The sequence below is a fragment of the Mesocricetus auratus genome, unplaced genomic scaffold (assembly GCF_017639785.1).
Source record: "Mesocricetus auratus isolate SY011 unplaced genomic scaffold, BCM_Maur_2.0 Super-Scaffold_100008, whole genome shotgun sequence".
Taxonomy (NCBI): domain Eukaryota; kingdom Metazoa; phylum Chordata; class Mammalia; order Rodentia; family Cricetidae; genus Mesocricetus; species Mesocricetus auratus.
Genome location: NW_024429192.1, coordinates 61,063,204 through 61,072,473, shown reverse-complemented (window position 1 = coordinate 61,072,473; position 9,270 = coordinate 61,063,204). Strand labels below are relative to the sequence as shown.

The window sequence follows — 9,270 nt, the reverse complement described above, 5'->3', positions numbered from 1 at the left end:
ACTAAATCCACATCTGTCTCCTCAAGTTCCCTCTCGATGCAGGTCTCTGTCTATGGCACATGTTCTTTCCAGTGCAGTAGTTTTGCCAACACAGGGGAAGTGACAGCCTCAAGACACCAGCATCCTGGTCCAGGCTGAGTTTGCAAATGCGCATGTGACCTTGGATCTCTGCCTCTTTGTTGTCTAGTTTCCTCATCTGCAAGTTGAGGAGGTTGGCCTGAGCAGGTTCTCCATGCTGAGACTGCTAAGCCTGTCTCCTGGGAGCAAAATCCAGGCTGATGGATCCCTTTCTCGGGTTGACTAGATTCTACTCCCAGAAGCAGGGCTTAGACTTTGCTGTTTTCTTTCTATGTGTGTGTACATGTGTGGTGAATGCGCTTCACTGTGTGTATGAGTACAGAGCCTGGATGTCACTCTCTAGCATCTTCCTGGATCATTGTCCACCCTATTTTTTTGAGACAGCATCTCTCCCTGAACCTGGCTACACTGACTGACCAGAGAGTCCCTTGGATCCAGCTGCCACTACAAGTTTTGTGCAAATTATGGGTGATTAGAAATATATTCCTATTACTCCATCTCTCTCAGCTCAGGATGGCTAGACAGAAGACAACAGAGTGGATGGTTTAAACAGCAGAAATCTGTCTCTCGTGTGTCTGAAAGTCAGAAGTCTAAAATTCAGGCCTTGATTGCCTTGGTAACTGGTGAGGGGTCTCTTTCTGGCTTGCAAATGCAAGCCTTCTGGCCATGTTTCCATTTGGAGGAAAAGGAGCTTCTAGTCTCTTCCTGTGAGGGTACCAACTATAGTCACATCAAGGAGAGCTGCAGTAAATGAGTTAGGGGCACAGATCTGTTGACATCATCATTGATGTCTCATGCCTCCAAGAAAGCCAAACTAACAAGGCAAATGGGTGTCTAAATTCTGATTTCTCCCATAACCACCAACATGTTTTATTCCCTATTCTTTTCCGTTACAACTTTCTTGGTGGGTCTGGAGTATTTTTTATTTGTACTTCACTAATGCTAATGGCCACTTACTCATCTTTACATTAGTTTTATGTTTTAATTATTGTTATAGTTTTAGGGAAAATATCTATTTTAATACTTTGCCTACTTTGAATTGTATTATCTGTGTTTTGTTTTGTTTTTCGAGACAGGGTTTCTCTGTGTGCAGCCCTGGCAGTCCTGAAACTTGCTTCGTAAACCACAAATGGCCTCAAACTCAGAGAGATCTGCCTGCCTCTGCCTCCCAAGTACTGGGATTGAAGGCCTATACCACCTTTTCGTTATTGGGATTTGGGTTTTGTTTTGGTTTTAAGAAAGGGTCTCACTACGTAGCTTTGGCTGGCCTCAAACTCATAACATCTGTCTGCCTCTGGTTCCTGAGTGCTGAGATTAAAAGCATGAGATAGCTTTGCCCCTGCTGCCGCCGAGTTGCGCGGAGGCGGAGGCTAGGTGTGTTCAAGATTCAGCCTCACCCGTAACCCACCGCCATGGCCAAGCAAGGCATTGCTGCTGGAGGTGTAATGGACGTCAATACTGCACTTCAGGAGGTGCTGAAGACCGCCCTCATCCACGATGGCCTCCCACGTGGCATCCGCAAAGCTGCCAAAGCCTTAGACAAGCGCCAAGCCCATCTCTGTGCTTGCATCAAATTGTGATGAGCCCATGTATGTCAAGTTGGTGGAGGCCCTTTGTGCCGAGCACCAGATCAACCTAATTAAGAAACTAGGGGAATGGATAGGCCTCTGTAAAATCAATCGAGAGGGGAAACCACGGAAAGTGGTTGGCTGCAGTTGTGTAGTGGTTAAGGACTATGGCAAAGAATCTCAGGCCAAGGATGTCATCGAGGAGTACTTCAAGTAAGTGCAAGAAATGAATAAATAAAAAATTTTGGCTCAAAAAAAGAAAGCATGAGCTATCATGCCAGGTCTTTATTGAGTTTTAGATCATATAAATAGATGATAGATATGAAGATGATAGATATAGATGATTGATAGATATGCTGTGCCCAAATTCTGAACCCCCAAATCTCCAAGAAACCCATTCTTATGCAAAAGCAAAGATTCTTTTTATTAATTAACGAGTTAACTGTATTAACTTGGGGCACCTTATCCATTCATCACAGTGGGTGGAGTGAGAAGGACCCAGAGAAATCTTGAGACGGGATTTATTGAGGTATGCAAGGGCAGTATCTAGGGGTATACAACAGTCTCAAGATTGGTGTACTTCAGGGCCTGGGCGACCTGTCCTGTATTGATTGGTCATTGGTTGTTATAGCCTATAGACCCTCCCAGGGTGGCTGCTATGCTCTGCATGCCACTGTTACCATAAAGTACTATAAAGCACACCCAGAGCCCACCAGCTAACTTCTGATTGGTTCTTTGCCACATGGAGGCTATCTGACCCCCTAGTGTCTAGCAGGTCCCGCAAAGTCAGGCAAGCACTTGTTGCTGAGTCTTTTCTGCAGCCTGTCATGGCTGCTAAGAGGACTGGGTAAGGGTCTGGTCCCTTCAGATAGACAGACAGGCAGTGCGTTTTGACGGCATCTATGCCTGTGCACCGTGTGCATGCATTGCTCTTGGAAGCCAGGGGAGGGGTTACATCCCCTGAAACTGGAGTTACAGATGGGTGTGGGTTACTAGGTGGATGCTGGAAATGGAACCTAGATCCTCTGGAAGAGCAGTGAACCACTGAACCCTCTCTCCAGCTCCTCCTTTACATATTTCAGGTATTAATTCCTTATCCCAAATATGGTTTGCAGCCATTTCCCATTCTTTTACTTGTCTTCGTACAGTTTCGCTGGCGCCTTTTGCAACACAAAATATATTTTTGATGAAACCTAACTTACCCAGTTTTTCTTCTGCTGTTCACACTTTTGGTGTGCATCTGAAAACATCATCGCCTAATCCACTGTCATGACTACTTACTCCTATGTTGTTCTCTGTAGTTTTGTAATATTAGTTTTATGTTCAAGCTTTTGGCCCATTTTGTGTTTGTTTTATGTGTACTGTGAAGGATAGGAAATTCATCCCTTGCACCTCTCCTGGCACTGGGCTGATAAATGAGTCATTTCAAACTCTTGCTTTCCCCCAAATGTAATTCTCTGATACCTCTCCCTCCCCCACCCCCTCTGTCTCTCTCTGTCTCTCTCTCTCTCTGTTTTTGAAGACAAGGGTTCTCTGTGTAACTGTCCTGGTTGTCCTCGCACTCACTCTGTAGACCAGGCTGGCCTTGAACTCAAGAGATCTGCCTGCCTCTGCCTCCTGAGTCCTGAGACTAAAGTTGTATGCCACCACTGCCCCCCTCGCTCTCATCTGAAGGTTCTTGATGTGATTAATCCTGCAAAGACCTGATTTTTAAAAGTCATATCAACAGGTACTGGAAGTTGGCACATGGACATAATGGGGACCAGTGTTTACTTGTCCTGTCAACTTCCTGTTTTAAGAGGCGACTCATTCCTCTGGTCACATGTTTATCAGTTGCCTCAAAAGGGAGGAGCTGGGGAGACAGTAATAATATATACAGGGTTCCTGTCCTGAAGAGTACCACTGCCTATTTGGGACACATGTAATAAATACAAGGAGGAGGCTGGCAAGAGCCTTGGGATCAGAAGCCTAGGCTTTGACAAGGAAGCCAGGGAAGGATCTGGAAAGACTGTCACGAACACAGGAACACAACTCCTGCTGAGATTATCAGGAGTAGGGGGTGGGTTTGGGAGAGAGGAGAACAGAGGGAGGGAAGCAGTCACTCAGACTGATGTAGTTCATTCACTTCAGAGTATGTGATGAATCTGTATGCAGGACACCACAGCCATATTTTCAGCAGCCCCCCCCCGCACTGGCCTGATGGTCATGTTGACCTATAGGTAGACAATGTGGGCTCGCCATTAGTTTCTTTTTATATTTTTTATTTTTGTTTTTGTTTTTTTTGGTTTTTTGAGACAGGGTTTCTTTGTGGCTTCGGAGGCTGTCCTGAAACTAGCTCTTGTAGACGAGGCTGCTCTCAAACTCACAGAGATCCGCCTGCCTCTGTTTCCCGTGTGCTGGAATTAAAGGCGTGCGCCACCACCGCCCGGCTCCCCATTAGTTTCTTATACCTTCACTGGAGCCCCTGCAGAGCGTTTCCCCAGAACCAGTTCAACTCCCCAGTTTAACTCACGCTGAAGGCGGTCGGCATCTCACTTTCTCACTTGGCGAGAAAATCTCGCCACGGCAAAGCAATTCCCAAACTTCCTTTCTCTCACACGGTTTCTTGCTACAAACCCTTGCCACCACAAACAGGATGGCGAATGCCACCATCTGTGTGCCATGGCACGTTTACAGGTGACTGTGGCACAGCTGTGGTCAAGAAGTACTTTTGCTCCAGATCCTGAGGCCAAGGAGAAGGCCACACAGGGAGAGGGAGGGCGGTGTGTGGAAAGGAGGGTCACACTGGCCTGGACCTTGGGGGCCCTTGAAAGTCTAGATTAAAGAGGCGTTACCTCGCCCAGTTGGACCTTAGCCTTAACCTCTCCCTTCTGGAAGGCAGAAGCTAGGGACAAAGAAGAAAATGGATTGCTCACATCATAAAAACTTCCTGGGTCTTCAGCCAAGGAACAGAAAGTCCCATAGAAATTTACACACGGTGGTTAGAAGGGAAGCATATTCCAGAAGCAAGACAATCAACAGAACCATGCCGGAGCAGCCGTACCACTTCAGCCACAGAGGAGCAGGTCAGTGTTGGGTCCCAGGCCTCACGGATTTCTGTTCATTGCTTGTCAGCTGATAGCCACAGGTGCATCCTGTTCTCCAGTCCTGGCTTACAGCCCTGGCCTTGCCCCACTGACATCAATATCTAGCACGAGGAAAACACAGACTCTTACACCTGGAGTTTCTCCACTGTGCTGTAAGTTTGTATACAAGGCTGCCCCCTCCTTACGGCAGACACACAGGCAGACATACAGACACAGCACATACTCACACGCATTCTCCTGGTAATAAAGGTGGCAGACACATTCTCTTATCACAAACAGCCAGACACCTTGTCTTTCATTTCCGGTATCTTGGACTTGGTTGTGGCTTGGATGCCACAGGTCAGAGAGTCCATCTGGGAAGAAACCATTGAGTGAAATGTTTTGACACAGGAAAAACATGTGCTGAGGGTACCCACCCCCCACCCGAAGAGTCAGCTGTGTGACACAAGGGTCGGTGAGTATGGACAGGAACGTGTGACATCGAATGTAGATTATGTAGGAAGTTCATTCCTCTTAGGCACAATTTTTCCTCAGGTTCAGAGAAAGCGTGTGCCATCCTCCACCACCTCCCCTTCTGTAGCGGCTCATGGTCTGCACCCTCAGTGTACCAGAAAGTCCTCTGAGACAGTGCAGAGACTCAGTCCCACTCCACGTCCCACTGGGAGAAAGACTCCCAGGGTCAGCTCCACAAGACAAAACCAGCTCTGGGAGAACTGGGAGCCACAGTAAACCCAAGTCAGGCCACTTGGTCTATAGTTTTGGCCTCAGCATGAACATACTCTGGTGACTTGGAACATGCCGTAACAGTGGGTCTCCACTTTCTCTCTGTAAGGTAATCCAGGATCATTTGATTTTTGAGAGTTTAGTCTAGGAGATGGCAAACTATAGTGTTTGGGCAACCTTGTCCTCTACCTGTTTTGTAAATAAGGTTTTAATGGAACATAGCCTCATCTATTCATTATATATCACCTCTGGCTGCTTTTACACTTCAATGGCAGAGTTGGATAGAAGAGACAGACTTCTGCCATGTGGCCTACAGCTGCCAATATTTAATATCTGATCCTTTAAGGCAAAAAGTTGGGCAACCACAACAACAGGGAAACTGAGGCAAAGGGAGAAGGGAATATTTGCCAAAACTCTTAAAGTGAGTCAGGACAGAGAATGGTTTCTTCCTAATTTATATTGGCCAGAAGTTCTCACTTGACCCAAAGCTCAATACCTGATCTAAGCTGTGCTGGAGAAAGAAGGAGCCAGGAGACAAGCAGCCTGTTCCCCCTGGAGAAGCCTGTGGGGTGGGTGGAGCCTGTGGCCCCAGTGGCAGGGACAGTTCTGTTTGGCTCGGTGTCAGGCTGCTGCACTTCTTAGAGGAGCCAGGTGACGCTCTTGAGAAGTGGTGGTTCAGCCTGGATCTAGTGAGAGCTGCCCCCACCCCGGGACCTTTAAACCACAGGTCACCCAGGTCTAGGTAAACTTTCCTTGGCTTTTGAACCACAAGGAGACATTTCTCCTTGCCTCTTGACTCACTGGCCGTTTCCTCCCTCTGGCATTTATTAATCTCACTGGTTAACCATTGAACCCAGTGCAGCCTCCTCTTGTTTCCAATCCTGTTCTCCCTGTTGGCTTCAGAAAAGGGCTCCCACTAAACAAACCTACTGTTCTTTTCTTTCTTTTCATAGCTGAAATCGGCTGATAAAAGAGGTGGGGCTTGGGTGCTGTTTGCTGAAAAGACACTCCCCCAAACCTGTGCCCTCGTGGGGGGGGGGGTGAGAAGTCCTTCCCAGGACAGGCCAGCCATGTTTAGAAAGAAATCCATCAGCTGTAACACACACACACACACACACACATTCATGCACTCACACACACATGCAGCTTAATTGTGGTGGCATAATTTAGAAAAGTTTATGATTTCTTCATCATTGAAAACATCAAATTCTGTGTCTCTAAACACAAGTATTATTTGGGTTTAGTGCCCCCTCCCCTTTTAAAGCCACACAGTTTAGAGAGAAAGGCCCATGCCAGTTGCGGTTGGGGGTGGAGTAGACAAGAGAGCTGGAGGGGAGGGGAGGGAGCCGTACAAAGGAGGGACTTTCTGAGCAGCCCTTAGTGGTTTGACATCAACGCCACTCTCCCTTACATTCTTAGAATTCTCTAGAGCATCAGCTGTGTGAGGGCCAGCATTGTATGTATTCACTACCATATCCCCAGCACCAAGCCTCGTGTCTGGCAAGGGGTAGGTGCTTGAGCATCTGTTAAATGAATGAGTGGCTGGATGCAAATCCGTGGCCTGGTCACTAGTCCCAGTCTTCGGGGGTGATGGAGGCTTCACTTGTCCACTGGTTACTCTTTCTCAAGGATTCAGAAGTCCCCGCCCAGTTAGGACAAAAGTCATGAAGGACAAAGAGAAGGCCCCTCCTGAACCAGAGAAAGCCCACCGCTTGTCTGGCAAACACTCAGGGACAGTGCCCAGCACAGCCTCTTACCGAGCCTTCTACCCATCATGGGAAGGGGCAGATTTCCACCGGGGGCATTTCTAATCTGCTGACTCCCAATGGCTGTGGGGACTGTGTGTTGTGCTTCTCATCTGACTTTCCCGAGGTGCTCATGATAGCTTTGCTATGTGGTGTGACCCCTTCACAGCTGAGGAAATGAGAGGCAGATGGGCTGGTCAAGGTTGGAGAACACAGCTTGACCTGTCCTAGGCGTGTCTGATGCCAGGGATGGTACTTTATCCACCACACATACGTTCTGCCTCTAACTAGCTCTGGGACCTGAGGCAGCCACTTCCCTCGTGGCCTCGGTTTCCATATTCTCAAATCCAGAGAGCTGAATAAAATCACTTAGAAAAAATCCTTCCACAGGTGGGTCTGTAACAGGCAACTTTATTTTCTCAGAGGCCACAACTTAATGTTGTTACTTCTTCTTTTCTAATTTATTTATTTTTATTTTATTGGTGTTTTGCCTGCATGTCTGTCTGTGTGAAGGTACTGAATCAAGGAGTCACAGATAGTTGAAAGCTGCCATGTAGGTGCTGGGAATTGAACCTGGGTCCTCTGGAGGAGCAGTCAGTGCTCTTAATGAGCCATCTCTCCAGCCCCTTAATTGCTTCTTGAAGGTAGAAGAAGAACACCATTTATTGAAAGCTGGCCAAGATGTTCCTGGCTTTCTCAGCTCGGGGACACTTTTGAACACACTGCTAAGGCCTGGCCCTGCTCCTTTTCTGGGCTCCTGGCTCAGTCCGGCACCAGCACCAGCCTGTAACCTCTCACAGTGGTTCTACACTGGTTCAAATTGCTTCTGTGTGGAGGGAAAAGCAGCCAGTCCCTTCCAGGGAAAGCTCCTGGCCTTGGGCAGCCTCAGGGAACCTGAAGACCTATTTGTTCCCGAAGAGAGTTTTACATCTTGAGATGTCTGAGATGGCAGGAGGTGGCTCTGGAGGGGTGGGGATCCTGGGGAGCCAGCATCGCTCAAGGTGTATTAGAGTCTTAACCCAGCCCTTCTTGCTCACCTGAGGAGATGGAGGAACTTGAGAATTCTCAGCACCAGGAGGAACATGTTTCAGTTTTCCAGCTGCTTCTGCCTCACAGTCCTCAGGGAAGAGGGATGGAAGTCCAGTTCACCTGGTGCAGTCACAGTCGGGAACCACTGCTCTCCCTTCCTCATAGCCAACCCAGGAGCCTGCAATGTTTTCACCTAGAGCTACAAAGGAGCCACTTACCAAGCCTGCCCCCCTAGCTGTTGGGAGAGCTGGCACTCACACTGGAAACTAAGCAGCTGCCTGGACATATGATGAGGCCATTAGGAAAGAAAAGGTTGTAATTTGCGCTGGTCCAGAGAACCAAAATTCCAGGCAGTTATTTGAACATTTAGGTACTTTATTTAGGCTGTCTGAGAGTCAGTTATGCTAAGACAAGGCCATTAGTGATGCCCCTGCTTTGTCCTGAAACGTGTGTGCATGTGTGCATGCAAGTGAGTGTGCATAATAAGTAAGTAAAACGTACTTAAAAAATTTTTTTGAGACAGGGTCTCAGTATTTACCTTTGGTTGTCCTAGAACTTACTGTGTATACCAGACTGGGCTTTAACTTCCAGAGATCTGCCTGCCTCTGTCTCTCAAGTAAGAGCTGGATTAAAGGGGCCATGAGGAGATAGGACCTCTGGGAAGTGATTAGGATATGAGTGAGGGCCTTGCTGTCAGCAATGGTATTTGTACTCTTAGAAGACTCTGAAGAGAGTGTGTTTGCCCTTCCTGCCAGAGGGCACAGAAGTGTCCATCTAGGAGACAAGATGCTAGGTCAGGTGGTACCTTGATTTCAGATTTCCTCACCTTGGGAACTATGAACAAAACCTTCTGCTGTTTACAAATTCCTCAGTTGATGTATTTTGTTCCAGCATCTTGAATGGACTGATAATGACTACAAACACGCAGGACAAAACTGCTTGATTGCTATGCATGTAAAATGATTGCAGTTCTAACAGACATGATGTACTTTTGAGGTATTCTTTATGTGGCTTTTGGTACATACATGTATGCATTCAGGT

The 9,270-nt window shown here is 47.5% G+C and overlaps 1 pseudogene; it reads left to right on the top strand.

Annotated features, from left to right (window-relative positions):
* The first annotated feature begins 1,487 nt into the window (after nt 1–1,487).
* Nucleotides 1,488–1,863, top strand: LOC101825403 (annotated as a pseudogene).
* Nucleotides 1,864–9,270: the final 7,407 nt, after the last annotated feature.